Source organism: Coturnix japonica, chromosome 22 (genome assembly GCF_001577835.2).
Source record: "Coturnix japonica isolate 7356 chromosome 22, Coturnix japonica 2.1, whole genome shotgun sequence".
In the NCBI taxonomy this organism is placed as follows: Eukaryota; Metazoa; Chordata; class Aves; order Galliformes; family Phasianidae; genus Coturnix; species Coturnix japonica.
This window is the reverse complement of record NC_029537.1, coordinates 427,839-443,739: the sequence shown is the minus strand read 5'-3', so window position 1 is coordinate 443,739 and position 15,901 is coordinate 427,839. Positions and strand designations below refer to the sequence as shown.

General features: G+C 40.0%; 1 protein-coding gene across 3 annotated transcripts in view; it reads right to left on the bottom strand.

Annotated features, from left to right (window-relative positions):
* Positions 1–15,901, bottom strand: part of LRRTM4 (leucine rich repeat transmembrane neuronal 4) — a 193,153-nt gene that overhangs the window by 165,806 nt on the left and 11,446 nt on the right. For 2 of the 3 annotated variants that reach the window (XM_015883059.2, XM_032448891.1), the window contains exon 1: positions 4,451–4,560. The exons of the other annotated variant lie outside the window; for it this stretch is intronic. The gene's annotated coding sequence lies outside the window, so the exon portion shown is untranslated. Of the gene's footprint in view, positions 1–4,450; positions 4,561–15,901 lie in introns of those variants that run through there. 3 annotated transcript variants of the gene reach the window in all.

The following is a 15,901-nucleotide window of genomic DNA, read 5'->3' as shown; positions in this document are numbered from 1 at the left end:
TGAAATTGATAGGGAGGAGACTGCAATAAAAAGATACTTGACTCTAACTTGATTTTTACATACCTCCTGCTTCAGATGTGACCAGTCCTAGGCATTTTTTTCTTCCTCTTTTCAGGAATGCGAATTGATCTGCATTCATCAGTTATTCATCTGCTGTCTTGCAAATCTAAGACTCAAAGAGCAGCGGTGCAACTGTCTGAGCTCCATGCTAAGGCTCCTGCACTCCACGTTGTATTCAAATGATATCAGGACACATTAATGAAACCTCAAAAATCTTAAGCCAGAAACAGTAATGCTAAAAATAAGATTTCTTCTTCCTCTGCCATGAGAATGAACAAGAAATAAACCTTCCCTCCCAAAAGTACAGAAAGGAATTGGCTGCTGTGCCTGAACCTTAAGTCTGTATTTTTTTCACTGTGTCTCATAAACCCTCTGTTGCAAACAAGTTCTTCCCCTTTGTCTCTGGCAGGAAGATGAAACTGCCTGCACCGAGCCTTTGATTTTGAAGCACTGATTTTCAGCCTCTTGCTGGGGACTGCTAGCTGCAAAGTTCTGCTTGCTGCTAATAAGCTTGTTTTTCTTCATTACCTTTCACAGGGCTCTCAACACAGACTAGAGATCCCATGCAGAGAACAACTATGCTACGTAACCAAAACCACATCAGAACAGTAAAGCATTCCAGCATCAGTGATCTCAAGTGCTAGAAATTAGGTATGTGGTTTCCTGTCACCAAGTTAATCCCCTCAAACTCTCTCTCACCTCATCAAGGTGCTGTAACTAAAGCCCTCTCATCATAACTTGTATGAACTTCATTACAACTATATACTGCTTTTAGATTATTGTTTTAGTGCTTAAATATTACAGAAAGAAAATAAAAGAATTTTCTATTTATTCTCCAATTCAAAACCCAGAATTTACTGTTTTCTCACCTAAATGGAAGACTCAGATTTTAGTACTGTGTTATAAATACACTGAAAGTCACACTTTGACACATCCATATGCTACATGCTCCACTGGACACCCAGCAGATTAAGCACAGGTTTCAGCCAGTGTAAAAACGCACTTGACTGAAATACAGGGAAGACGCTGCATGTCTCTGTACATGAACATGATAAATTGGACTTGACAAGTTTTAGTAAAAACTTCCTTCAACTCCTGTTCAAATAACCATGATGCAGTTACATAATTCAAGTGTTCCTGTGAACAATAACAAATATCTTTCTTTTTTGAGGCTATATTGAAGAGGTTTTATTATTTCCCTAACAAACCATGAGCTGTTTCATATCACATTGAATGCATGCATAGATTCCTCTACTTTTGCCTCATTTTTAACTATTCAAAGATCCACCTCAATGTCATTTTACTCAACAAAGCCCTTCTGTGTTGGAACTGCTATGAAAAGCATTAGCCATGCGAGTACACCTCAGGTAAAATTAGCTCAATCTAAACCCATATTGCATGTGACCTTTTCCATCTTTCTAGTTTGATTTATTTTTGGTCGCTTTCAGATCATGTCAGGGATTTGCAGGCATCAGAGGGTGAAGGATCAGAATAAATGTTGATGACAGAGAAGGAAAGATCCATACCCCCAAAGAGAGCAAATATCAATTTCATAAAGGAAACAAACCTCAAGAAGCTGAAACAGCCAAAGCAAAGCTACAGCACCTACACCCCATTCCACGTCATTTCTCTTAACTACAAAATGTTCCTGAGGTTTTTGTTTGCTTGCTCAAGTTTGCATATGTTCCCCATCACATCCCTGTCATACCTCCACCAATGCAGCACTTCAGTAGCAAAGGATAGCAAAGACCTGGATCTGTCTGTTGAGCTTTAGGCAACTCTTTTCATTTCCCTGTACAAATGTGTGCTCGTTTCTGGAAAAGTTAATTTTTTTTGGCCTATTTAACTTGCATATTAATCTCCATTGAACTATACAAAATGAATTTCAATCTCCATGTAAAAAAAAAAAAATGGAGAATGGATTTCGATTCACACCCCTCTTGATTTTCATCAATCAACCTTTTCTGCTTAAGTAATGTTTAATACAAAAAAATCCCCAGATGGCTCCTAAGATTTATCTTGGCATCGCCGTGATAGAAAATACTGCCTCAGCTCCCACATGCATTCGCTCATGAGACTAACTTTATAGATACTGATATATCTCTTCTGCAACTTTCCTCTGCCCCTAAGGAACACCAAAAGCAAAGCCTCATCCCTCCAGATTCAAGCACTGGGTTTTAGCTGTGCTACTTAGCAGAAGGGCTCCTCCACAGCTCCCCTCCCAAAGTAGGAAGCCCTGCACGTACCTCATCCATTTCTGTGTTATGGACTATGCTAAATTACATTTAGTGTTAGTATTCTGTAATAGCTTTCATATCGCCCTATGTGTACTCAATACAACTATCAAATTTCGGTCTCAGATATAACTAAGAAATGCATGTTGCTATAAAAATTTAAGATATTGTATATACAAGGCCCTTTCCAAAGCTCAGTGGAGTCCTTGAGTGCATTTGTTCTCCAAGTCCGTAGGGTTCAATCATTACAAATCATTAGCAACACAAACTGGCAGTTGTAATGGCGCCCAGGGGACCTGGGCACTCGGCTTCCATTATGCTTCAATTTCACTTCGTTATCTAAGATACCACTGAACTTCTGAAAATACCAGCATAATCAAGATCCAGGGTAAGTCACAGTGCAACAAACAACAACTGAGCACAGAATAAAGCATCTCACACTGCGTTTCTTCTTCACACATGGGAGAGCTCTATCTGTCTATTAAAATCTACCAAGAAGCCCCTCAGTTATCCTGGGGTTTTCTCCTATGAAATACACACATTTCCAGCCTCCTATTTGTGATGTGAAAACATCTCGGATCATTTGCTGTCCCCTCAATGCCTCCAGAACGCACCGATGAACCACAAGAAAGGTCCCTTTGTTCATATTTTGCTTTAAATTTGCTGCTGAGAATTTCAATTTGCGTCGAATAGACTAAAAACATAAAGGTAAAAACAACCAGAGTGAAGAAAAAAAAAGAGAAGATTACAGTGCTGCTATAAATGCTGTATAACAAGTAACTGCTGCTCCATATGCCGCAAGATTGCTCACATGTCAAGACATTTTTGTGCAGAGGTTACAGATGGAATGTTTCTATTGTTAAAGACAAACCTGCTTTGGGATCCATTGATTTTCATATTAGGACTGGCTGAAGGACTATCAAGTACACACAGATGCACACACACACACAAATGTTCCTCCCGAGAGCAACGTTGATTGCCAAAAAGGATAATACAGAAGCAGAAATTCCGCCTCCCTGAGTGTTAACCACTGTAAAAGAGGTTTTTTAGCACCAGCACCATACCCTGAATGCACTGCGAAAGGGAATCTGAGAATATCCCATCTTTTAGATAATTATTAATTAATTTGAATATTCAGATGACCTTTAAAGATCCCTTCCAATACTAAGGATTCACTGATTCCATATATACCTGTATATGTGCAATGAGCACCCAGTGCAAAGCTCCTCCCTCCTCATAGTGAGTCACTAAAATCTCTTATTCATTCTTGAGGCAAAAAGATCTTCAAGGGAAAGATCTTTAAGCTCAAAGTCAAAATAAATAGATAAATGAAATAATAAAATAGAATAAAACCTCAGAAACCAAGCACATCCCATAGGAAGCTTACAGAAACAGCTCAAACATTGTCCAAAAATGGTCCAAATACTGTGAACATCCACAACCTTGGAACCTATACTGAACTAAGGGGAAATAACACAGCTCCTTTAACTTGCCGTGAGCTGGACCTTGTTTTGGCGTGCTTTGCTTCTAGATATTTCCTATCCTGATTCCTACCAAACTACTGAACAGAAGTTGATAAATCTTCAGCTACACAGCACCATCAGGAACAGAAAAACTGCTTCTCGCTTTATCATCACAGAGCTCCTTTGCTTCTTAGATTTATCTGCAGTATTAAAGCTCTCTTTGTTTTAATTAGTACTGTTGGATGATTCACGGCATTCCGTGACAATAATAGCTGTTCTGGATTCTTTTTTTCCTCTATTTAATGCTTCTTTCAGATCATTTTTGTTGGCTGCGTGTTGCTTCTAAAGCCCTACATCCATCTAAAACAGCCTCCAAAGAGAACTAACTTCACTTACAGCCTGTTTGCTGCTACTGATGAAGTCGAGCTGACCGTTCATTATGACCATGGAGCTGAGGTTCAGGTCTGAGGCCTTTCAAACTCATCAGAAATGAAGGAAACATACAGAAAACCAGAGAATCCCATCACCAGCTTACCACGATTCCATAAACCAGAGGATCCAGGTGATCTGTTCTGACTCTACAACCTGGGAACATACAGCACAAGAGCTGTGCATCACACAGACCCACCGGTCAGAGGCACAAGTGTTATTTTAACACGTAAATACTTTAAATAAATAAGTATTATTTCCTACCTCAGTCTTAGAAGTGAGAAGTCTTCAGCTGAGCTCCTCAACCTGCTGGAGTTTGGGATAAGCTGGATGCTCGTTGCTCTCTGCCTGCCTTGAATTCATCTTGCTTTGCTCCTCAGTGTTTCTATGCAGATCACACCTCTGTGCTTTCATCTAAGTCCCTCTAAAAGAAATGCCTCCTATTTATAATAATAATAAATAAAACCAATGCAAAGAGCATGTCCCGGGCTCAGCCCTGGAGATCAGTCCGGCACAGCCCCGGGAAAAGGAAAGAAGGAGACAAAGGAGCGATGGAATAAGGGGGAAAACTGAGGCGGTACCAACGGTTCGGTTCGAGACCCGGGACAGGGGGAAGGGCAGAGCGCGAGCGGATCGTTAGAACAAAGAGCAAATGCAACGGCAGAGACATGAGGAGGAACTGGAATGGACCCAATGGAACCGAACCGAAGCACGAGACGAGCCACGAGGGCAGCACGTGCTTTGCTCCGCAGCTGAGACGGCCAGAAGCAGAGAGCGGCTGGAGTCCGGTCCGGAGTCCGGTCCGAATCCCGGCCCGGTTCCTCCTCGTGCCAAGTCCGCAGGGGATGCCGCCCCTCCCCTCCCAGAACCCAAAATGCCCCAAAAAGCGGCACATTAACTCTTTAAGTGCCTACTCTCCACGTTCCTTTATCATAGTACATACCCCATTGGCTGTGTAATGATGCTACTACATACAATGACATATGTGACATTTAAAGAAACAACTACCAAATGACAATAGAAAAAAGTTTGAGGTGTCTCGGTGAGTTTTCATTCCCTAAATGTTGGGCAATTAAAGTGCTGACATTTGCACATGTATAGCACAGGTGACTCCTACTGCTTTGGAACCTGCTTTGGACCTGGGCATGGCATCAATGAATTTTAAATCCTACATACATGGACATACATAGAGGATGTGTTTTTCCTCCCAGCCCATCACCATGTTTGGCTCAGATCTCAGTTCAAACAATGAGTTCTCCACCATATTCTAGCAGCCAGCTTGCTGCATGTGCACTTAAAAAGCTGTTTATGTTTTCTGCTGCATGGTGTAACAAATGCTCTGGAAGCAAGCAAGGCAAACAAGAGGAACTAAATTACTCCTCCATTATTCAGGAGGGTGCATGGGGAGCATCCACAGGAGTGAAAAACAACACAACACACCTAAACCTACTTCCACCAACCCATCCCTTCCTTTGACACAGTGAAACGTGGCCTAGAAGTATTTACTAAGAGTATTAAATGAGCAATGAGGGGTGGGAGGGATGCTTGGATTTAGAGGTCTGGAAAACACAGAGCTCTCCTGAGACAGTTATCCATACCGCTAATCCTCACAATCTATTTAGGACTTTCTTTTGAATCTTAGTGAGGTTTTTAAGCCTTATCTGATGAGCGTAACGATATTAAGCTGTTTTTCATTACCCATAAAAAGAAATGAACACAAAAAGGATGAAGCTGCGAGCATCTCAGGTTATTTGGGAGGAATCAATAGTCCGAATCCCTCCGTGCATCCTGCTCATAAAAAATAACATTTTCTTGAAACAAAAAGGAATTGTTTGGACATGAGAAACTTGTTTCACACAAAGCACCTCCACAAAAAGATATGTTTTAGGGATGTAGAAGAGAAATGCAACCTAGGATTTTACGTTTTGTGTTGGACTACGGACTTGGACTGGGTATGAAGAATGGATGGAGATGAAGACAAAAAAAATTAAGCATCACAAATCTTTGTGATTTGTAACTGAGTCGCTCTTCTATCACTTTAGAACTATTTGATCTCTATTCTTTGAAACACACTGTATTATGCACTGGCTGATTAATATCATTCCTTTAATAAAGAATTTGTACATATTAACTTAGGATATTCAAATCTAAACCATCTCAAAATAGAAAGGCTTAATCCTCCCATGGTGTAAATAAGGATAATTCCTTTGAAGTCAATGAAGCTAAGACAATTTATGGCAACTAAGGATCAATCCTGCATGCCTCTAAGGCTTAATTAACTGTGTACCTTTTCTAAGGCATAATGCTCTCAGGTGAATTAATATTTAAGCTGTTATCACCTGTGAGATGTGGAGCATGTATTACTCAGAGCTGCATGAACAGGATATTATTCTATTTATATTCTGGTGATGGCCTCCCTTGCACTCAGTGAGCTTTCCTTCCCAGGAATAGCACCAGGCGTGTTACTTGTGCATTCAGTTCAATAAATAATAATTAAAATAAACCCAAACCCAAAAAAAACCCAACAGTACTGAGCTTCAGATCCGTCCATAGGTAGTCCAAGCTTCTATCTTGTGAAAATAGATCTAATTCTCACACATACAAAGACACAGAGCAACAACTACCTCCATCAAACTAAGGGCCACGTGGTGCTCATCCACACACCCGTACTATTTTTAAAGGTTTTTAATCTTTACTGCTCCCATCTTTGGTTGATTCTGGTAGGCTGTCTCCTGGTGAAATAAAAAAGCCCCGCGCCATCCTAAGGCTGCATATTAAATTTTCATATGCAGCTACTGGAGACAGATTTATAAACTAATTAAGTGTAACAATCTCATAAGCACTGCTTATGGCTGAAGAGTCCCGTATCAACCAGCTGAGTTATTCCAACAGATAAAAAACTTATTCAGTAGGAACATGTTTCAGAATTAGGCCAAAATTACTTTCTGTCTGACACAGAACAACCCACGTGTAAACAGCTCTGCAAACACCTCCCTTGGTTATTATTTGATTTTTTGAATAAAGAAAGCTTGGACTCATTGATACACCTTTATTACTTTCCTTCCTCTATTACTGTACACACACACCAATTTTTCTACTGTTTCTAATCCAACTGAAACTGAGTTGCAAAAGATGACAAGAACTGCTGTCTTTCCCTCTGCTCTACCTCCCTTAAGTCTAACCCGCTGTTTCTTTCTTCACAGTTACAATCCAGTCTTTCTGGTTATCTTTTTGGGTAATGTTTACATACTGCACGATAAAAAATCCTATGGAGGCACTCAAAATAATTAACAGGTGAATAATGAGCAATATTTTGCATTCAGCTTTGCTCGAACAAAGCCACAAAACCAAACAAAGTTATCAGAATTTAGTACTTCGCTTTATCTGCTCCATACACAAAACGTGCTATCTTTATTCCTGTCTATATTTTTATTTTCAATGCAGGAACACACTGCAATCACTTTGTTTTATGTTTGGCCCTATGTCTAGCATGTATTTTCTGCACTCTTCGTCATTTCAACCTGCTTTATTCTTAACAAAAATTCCATAGCAACATATATTTAAGAGCCTATTTCTCCTATTGCAATTTTATTATAAACAGGTACTGAAGCAAAAACCATCAACCACCACTAAATGATGAAGAAATATCTCAGGTTGAAGCTCTTCTTCCCCATTGTTCTTCCACCATAACAAAGACTACAAAAGAACAGACTTTTATGCTTCCCTGTTATAAATTTGGGTTGTTTATACCTGTTTATAGTCCATTTTCAACCAAGTGTTATTGGTATGGGAGTCCCTGGACTCAAGAGACTTTCAAAACTGTCTGTTTAGAAATGGTCTCATCTTCCTAAAGCTGTACTGACAGCAACAGTAAATAATCCATGGGGCTGAGAACTCCAACTGGCCTTGGGATTCCCACTGGTGGGGTCAGGGGAGTACTTAAAGAATTGGTTCTAAACTAATTCTGTTGCTGAAATTCTATTTTACTCAGTGACTCCAAGCACATCATTAGTATTGATTAAGTGCAAGCACAATGATATAGCAGCTTGTCCTTCAACATGATTTCAGCCAACTCCAAGAGCCTCTGGGTGGATATTTCTATGAAGTTCCTGGGTCTAAAAGCTGTCTGTGACAGAGCTTCACTGTTAATGAAACTCAAATTATGATCACAGCGTGCAGTCTTGAGTAACAACTGGAACCAGATTACATGCAGGGACCTTCAGTATATATGAATCTTAAAATCACAGTGGAATAAATCCATTTACAACCAACTACTGCTGACAAAGGTAAAGATTTAGCTAAGCAACTATTTGACTTAGAGACACTTTCCTGGGACTGCTTTGTTTGGCATATATCAAAAAAGAAAAGAAAGTCTTAGGGCTGAGCCTGCCCAATGATTGATGCTCTTCTATTACTGTTCCAGAATCTGTAATATATAGCCTATTGTTTAGGTAATAACTTACGTTTTCTTACTTTATAAAGCTCTCCAATGTGGTGTTTGATGTATGAAGAGTTTTCTGCACGTCTACACAAAACACGAGTAACTCGTTTTCATTAAGAGAAGGTGCACGTAAATCATTTCAGAAGAGATTCCGACATCTTTACTCTTTTAGTGAACACATAACTCTATAACCCATCCCATTGCAGTAAGTGGGACACTTAGAGACATGGAGTATGCGATGCAAACTAATTAATACGTTTCTAAATCATCATTTAATCTCACTGATAGATAAGATAGGCCACGTGAATTTGTAAGCACTCCTGTTACAAAAGGGTCTTTTTAAGCTGTTTTTGTTCAGGGTGAGGTTTTGTGTTGTGGGAAGGAGTTCTGAGTTCCATTTTTCTCCTAATCAATGTGAAAAACATTTTATATCTGAAGACACGGGAAATTGCTCACTGAGCACTCACTCACTTCTTACAGTAGAGGGGAAAATCACTTCTTTTCCCCTCTGCTAATCCTGTTTGAAAAAATCTTTTTAATATTTCTATCTTTTTGACAGCAGACTGAATCCATTAACAAAGATTGAGAACACGGCTGAGAAATCCCAGATTTGCTCATCTGTGCATTTTTCCTCCTGTTTGCCCACCGTCCATTTCTATTACTAATTTAATCAACTTCTAGCACATCTGCAGTATTTGTCATAAGCTCGTTTACTTTAAGCTAATGACTATAAAGAAACCATAAAATTGTGGCATTACATTGATCAGAAATAAAGCTTATTTAAGCCAAAATAGTTACAAACTGATTTAAATACTAATAAGGCTGACAGTTACTCAGCGGCAGAATGAGAGCAGAAAATAGCAGTGAATTTGCTGCAAGAGAACACTACAAGAGAACCAAATCTTTACTACTGTTTGACTACCAACACCTCTAAGAAAGAGACAAACACCAGACCTCCACACGTCCATACCTGAAGCTTTCAGCTTGCTCCTTGCACAAATATAGACTCATGCTCTGGAAATGACATGTAATTGGATGCGAATTAAATGAGATCTTTTAGGCAGATAAAAATCAAGACCTGTAATTTTTAACTTGTTCCACTCTAATTTTCTTGCTTCGGTGAATTCTCAAGGCTGTCACCTCACCAGTGCTAATGGAAAGTGCTGTGAGGATGCTATGAGTGGCTGGAGGATCTCTTATCCTCCTTACAAAATGGAGGATATTAGCCACATATCAAATAGAAGAGATCACATTTAGCTTCCCAATGGACTTAAAACTTTGGCATGAAGCTACCAAACACTTGCTAAATTCTTTTGTGGAAACAACTTGTCATGGCCGTCATGCCTAAACAGGGACCACCTGACATCAAAGATAGCCCAAGACTTATATAAACCTGTACTGTTAGTAAATAAGCTAATGATAAGTGAAGGTACACCCACTGCTTGTCAGCAGCAGCACTGCACAGCAAGAGGAACAGCTGGATTTGGAGATGTGGTCTTTGCATACACTCCCAGCAATTAGAACCCACCAGTTAATTGTCTGGAGCAAAGCCCAAGCGACTCTTATGCAAAGGCCTGACATTTGGGTGTATTTATTTCATTTCAAGGTTATATTCTGTTTATATCTTTCTTTATTAGTTCTACAACACTTTAATTGGACGTTTTTATGATCGCGCTGATTCTTATGGTTATTTTTACAGCAACAATTGGTGGGTACCTGCTTTTCCTCCCCTTATTACAGAATGAATCACAGAATGACCTGGGTTGGAAGGGACCTCAAGGATCATGAAGCTCCAACCCCCCTGCCTGGCAGGGCCAATCTGCACCCAACACATAATGATATGATGCAAATGAACCATCAATAATGAATAATAGCTACCTTTTCCTCCCCAGAGGTATTAACTCTACAGCAGCATGCTTGAAGGCAAAAAAAAGAGAACACTACATAAATAAAGCTTGAAAATAAACAACAATTTCAACATACGTAATGCCTAGCACATATTATTTCATCAGGACAGACCAGAACACCGCTTTTTTTTCCCCCAACACTGTTTTTTAAGGCATTTAAAAAACATCTCCTCCACCCACAGAGCACATCAAACAGCTCTGTAAATTGCGTATACTTAAAAGAAATCAAACTTGGCGACGACGGAGTGATGTGCAAAGCTGAAGCTTAAGCTGAAGCTTTTTTTGTCACTAACAAAGTAACAGGCTTTATTTGTTTTAAAGTTCAGCTTCCATTTTGTTCATAAGGCATCTGATGAGCGTGCCTTGAAAAATATGAGGGGGAAAAGATAACACAGGCTTTAATTGGAGAAGGTTGCCTTGTTCGTGGCTGGCAAAAACATGCAGCTAATGGTGATTATGTTGAAGAACAGTATTACTCAAAAATAGCAATAGGGAACAGCAAATAGTGTTGTGTCCTTTGTATCAGATGTAGTTTACATGGAAATAAATAGAAGGCATTACTTTTGGTGCAGCCTACATGTAGGAGTTCCAAGACAATTCCTCTTCACTCAGTGCAGCCCAGGCAAGCAAGAAGGATGAGCAAGAGCTAATGCTTTCTAATAGCACAGAAAGATTACACCAGCGAGATTGACAGAACCATTGGCTTTCTGTCACAGAACACAACTGCCTTTTTTCTTCCATATGATGGTCTGTGCCACAGAAACCCCTTGAAATCAAGGAAGAAAAACATCCAGGCAAATTATGCTTCTAAAGAGAAGCTGAAGAAATGAACATTCTCTTGTTGTTCTTTTGATTGTTTGCTTTTAAATTAAAACAAGCCTGACTAACAACATTGTTATGCTCACAATGAAGTGATTTAGAGCACTTAATGGACTGAAATCCTCCACAACATGGACAGTGAGAGTGGGTGCACTTTTCCCCTGGGGGGAATCTCACTGATCACTCTCCTACAGGCTTATTTCACATCCCTCACAACTGGACCTGAAGGCAGATTCCAGTGGCTCACGGCTGGCGAGATCCTTTAAGTGAATAACCCAATCCTTCTCCTTTGAACAGAAGGAAAAAGGCCTTTACATGAGAGAGGTTAAGAACATAGAGCCTTAGGTATTCTTTGTAGAAAGCATGAAGTAGGATAGAGAAAAAAAGTCTCTATTAGTATTGTTGATCCACGTTTTGATGAAAGCTTAAAATGTAAATGAAAAGAGAGAGAATAGGGATGAAGCATCTTCAAACTTGCAACAAATCATTTTATATTGATAGAATCCCGGGCTTAAATCCAAGCACAGCTATTGCCTTAATGCAAACTGATTTCAGGAGACTTAAAAATAGCCAAGATACTATGGTGATTGGCAGGCATTGTAGAGACAACTGCCAAAGTCAAATTGATTTTTTTTTTTCCCCTTTTGAAGGACTCCAGATAATTTAAGCAAGGCTACAAATTAAAGCACACACACACACCAGACTTCTCAATGGTTTAGAAACACGGTCCCAAGAGGGGAGCTGTTTCCCCACCCTCACTTTCCAGAAGCATAGGGGAATTCATGCACAGACTGACCCATGACACTGGCCGGTATCCAAATGAGCAGCTTGCTTCAATTCTGCACTATACGTGATCATGCCCAATTCAGCTGCTGTACTTACAGTTCAGACACGTATGAACTCTAGGGCTTCAACAAATGGTAATTTCTAGTATTATGCACCATTAACAGATGGAATCGTCTCACAATTTCACTAGGCGGAAAACTCAATTACACTCTGTATCTACTTAAGGGAGAGCTGCAACAGGAGGTCGCACAGGCTACACAAATAGGCAGAGGTCATGAGCAGAATGTACTAGAAAACTCCAACGGCAGCTAAGCTAGAGAAGGTCCCAAGGGTAACAGAAGGCATGAGTTTGGCCATGTTGTTTTTTCCTTCCCCTATATTAAAACCTTCAGTTTGTACTAAAATGTCAGGCAGGCAAAGGCAGAAGGGACTCTGGGGGGAAGGGGAGGAGGGGGTTGGAAGCATTTTCTAATCCACTGAGAGCACTGCCTGCTTACAGCACTCACACATCTGTCTATGGCTCTTGAGATATTACTTCCAACAGCACTATAAATGAATTCAAACACGCATTACAGGTCTGATTAATTTTCAGCTGGTGACATTTTTAGAATAAAATACATGTCAGGTAGTCTCTCTGTCACACGGAATACGATACGCCTCCAAGCGTGTGTGCTTCCCCTGTGCAAGAGGTGCGCTGAAAGCCTCCCATTGCTGCTGCCTATTAATATTCCAGAGAGGTTTTCAATAAGTGATATTGGACACTTGCTCCAGCAGGGAAGGCAACAGAAAGGAATACCAACCCATTTAGTTTACAAGTACCTACGGAGTACTACTTGGCAAACAGCTTTTGCATGCCATACCCTTGGCATTCAGTTTCATACTACAGAGAAGCTACACGTAATAGCTCTGTACAAAGCAGAATAGCCCTATAATCACCTTTCTGCACATGAAACCCATGCTGATATGGGTGGGTAATTGCAAACACTAACATTAGCCTTGTCAAGCTCATCTTCTCAGTTTCCCTTTACAATCAGAGTGCTCAGTGCAGTTAAATGCATCCTCACTGCCTATGGAGGGAGCCAAGACCAGTCACACAGTCATTAAAGTATCAGTCACCGGTATCAGAAAGGACAAGACTGAACAACTAAATACATAAATGTGCTCTGAACAACAACAGATTCTTCACCTGACAGTTCTGTGCAGATATGGACAAAGTGACATAGGTTTGGGCTGGTAATTACTCCCTACCAAGATCTTGAGTGGTCAGAAACTCTTCTATGTCAACAGAGATTTTAACCAGAAAACTCATCAGCTTGTTCTCAAGGACCTGGATTTCCCTATACAGCCATTCAGTCAAAACCCAGCCTCTGTCACACTGCAGATCCCAATAGTCTTTATTACAAATCTTTATGACTGCAGGGATGGGTGAGAAGATGGTGATTCCCCATTATAAACTTGCCTCTGTAAAAACAGCCCTTGTGCAATCATTGAGCAAGATCCCTATTTAAAGCTCACCTTTCCTTGGTCCTCCAAGACCATTAAAGCCTAAGTATCCATTACGTGTCCTGCCCAGCCTGTTATAAAGGTCAAATGTTGTAAGACAGCTACCATTCAGCTCCAAACCTAATTACACTTCCTGGAAATCATCCTGCTCACATTCTTTTTGAAATACGTAATGAGATTTTCATACAGAAACAGCACTGCAGAAGTGATCGACCCTTGGTATAATAGCAAGGCTTAGAAAATAACATCTCTGCTTAGCCTAACATTAGGCAAGAATGACAGAGTCCCAGAGAAGTTCATTAGGAACGTTTTGAGCCAGGGCCAATACCAGCTTATCAGGAATGGATGCATGATACACCTGAAAAATAACCACAGTATAACTTGAGTTTAATGTATCTTGAATGATCAGAGGTAAGGACAACAAGAGTATAACATATAAACTTGTTACCTGTATCCCTATGGCCAACTTAAAAACAACAGAACTGAAGGTAAGCTTTGTCTGCTTATGGAACTATTAGGACACACACACACACAAAGGACAGTCCCCAAGCAAAAGAGCTTAACCTGAAACTGCAAGAAACTGTCAAAAATACAAATGAAGGCAATAGGCCAATAAGGTGAAAGTGGGAATATGAATTCAGCACATGAAAAATAGAGTGGCAGACAAACTGAAGATGCAGCTCTTCATCAAATTCAACATAAATTCAAGTTTCTGACATACAGAGGTATTATCGTCTCAAACAACATCCTTCATTACAGCTAAAAGGAACATGCTGATAAACAGAGGTTAAATAATGTGCAACCAGAAAGCTGAGAAAGAGCAGCACACCTGACACTGACAAAACTCACCAACACTCCCCATGTCATAAAGAAAAGTAGAAATTGTCTGAGTTACAGACTCAGTTCTGCCACTTCTAATCCCACAATGCTGCACCTGCATCATCAGAAGTGCTGAGATAAAGCAATTGATTGAGACAGCACTATGGCTGCTGAAGTCCCAAAGAGAAATTGGGACATTTCTCAGAGACCAACATCACATGAAAGGTTGTTCGCCTCTGTTCAATAGAAAGGCTGAAGTCCTTGACAGTTTAGACTAGAAATGAAAATAGCTGGTTTTGTTAGTACGTGGCCCTGAGCACTTCACCTTGTTTTATTCACACAAGTGGTATTTTCAGATTAAATTTTGCTCTGCAAATCAAGATGCTGACCTACAGCTTTTTGAGTGCAGAGATAGGAGAGTCACTTCTCCTGTTGGAAGAAGAATAGCCTGAGACCTGAGAACCTTCCATGAGATTATTAGCAATGTTACCCAGAACAAAGATCTGAGGGCTTCAGAAAGTACATACGCTGCAGACAGACTCTCATGGCTGCTCTGCATGATATAGAATCAAAGAATCACCAATGCTGGAAAAAGCCTCCAAGATCATCCTGTCCAACCATCAACCTACCACCAGTATTTCCTCAGTAAACCACATCTCTTATTTCCTATTAACCTCCAGCTAACATTTCATCTCCCCTTTATTTCATAGGCTGAAACCACAAACAATCAAGAATTTGCTTTAAGGGGTATTTTGCAGTCATGCATACCTAAAAAATAAATAACATCACTCCAGCCCACCCCCAAACACAAGAAACCCAACGTATTAATGCAACATTCTACATTTCCCATTAATGTCATCTGCTCCCCTGAGGAGTTCTCCTTCACATACTGTTTCATCACACGAGACGTTTCCAATGTGACCTTTTCACACAGCTCTATTGCAGTAAGCAGGTACTACACCAAGCCAGTCAGAAGTAATGGCCAAATAAGATTTTCTTTTACAGTCATGTCAAAGTGTATTTTCATCCTAATCAGGATGAAATGTTGAAAATGGAAAAAAGGAATTCTGGATGAAGAGAGAAATGAAGTATTTCAACTGACATCAAAAAATCCTGTGGAATCCTTTTGGTTTGTTTATACTGATACATACTACTGTATAAAGATAGGGCACGGTGTAACATAATGTAATTGAATTCAGACAGATTTGGAGTTTATGTAACTTCTCCATTCAAAAATAACAACACTACCACATCCTGAGATGCTCCAATTTCATCAAAACCTTCTGCCCTGCCAAACTGCTCTCACCACAAAAAAGCCACACCAGAATAAGATTAGCCAACATACCCACAGTACATTAAGTCTTAGCTTATGTTAAACAAGTTGCTTTCCATCTTAGCTGCTTGTCAATGACCTGCGCTGCCCTTGTCAAAAGGACATTT